Raw genomic sequence first — 949 nt, forward strand, 5'->3', positions numbered from 1 at the left:
CTTCACAAACCTTAGAGTAATATTTCTAATCCTTGTTAGAGCCGTGTATTGTAAGTGATCCGAACTGCCTGGAGCTGGCCCCCCATAGAGGCAAGTGAAGTTGGTGAGCAACCGCCCTGCTAAGTAAGAAAAGTTGGAAAAGGAGCTGCGAATTAGCTGTATCACCTGCAAATAGTCTGATTCTACCATCATGTTCTTGTAGCCTTTTTGTTTAAGCCAGCTAAGAGCCTCTCGGATTCTTAGAGCTTCTGCAAGTTCAGGAGTTGCACTACCTTGGTTGCACTTGGACTTGGCTTCCACAAGTGAACCTGAATGATCTCGTACTGTGAAGGCATGACGATATCGATTTGGATCTTCAAATAAAGCTGTATTGGCGTTGAACTTAACTTTACCTCCCATAAGGAGGCACCACTGTTCTGGGCTGTCTTGTGGGAATATAAAAACCCAAAAAACTGTCAAAAGATTTGTTTTGACAACCTTCCACCCACCGGTTAAGAACATCTCCAATCATATAAAACTCTTAGCTAAAAATCATTAATACATACTATAAATAAAAAATATAGGGATTATGTAAAAAAAATTCATCTTCAATGGTACATTCCCCTTGTTTATAAATATAGTCAACCTGTTGATGTTGGCTATATTTACTGAACCACAACAGAACTGTAAAAAATTCGTAAAAAAAAATCTAATCAATTATTACCATATTGAAGTAATATATTGTATTTATAACAACATAAAATTTTAATAACATACTATTTTTAAAATATAGCTAACCAATATAGTCAATACCATCGAAGTACAATGTGAAGTACAATGTGTTACAGGTTCAACAAATTTTACATATTGTCTTACAGGTCTGATTTAGCCGACGAATTATAGTCAACACCATTGGAGATTCTCCAAGGATGTAAAATCTATTTGTTCCCCGGGAAACAATCAATTAGTA

The sequence above is a fragment of the Apium graveolens genome, chromosome 7 (assembly GCF_009905375.1).
Source record: "Apium graveolens cultivar Ventura chromosome 7, ASM990537v1, whole genome shotgun sequence".
Lineage (NCBI taxonomy): Eukaryota > Viridiplantae > Streptophyta > Magnoliopsida > Apiales > Apiaceae > Apium > Apium graveolens.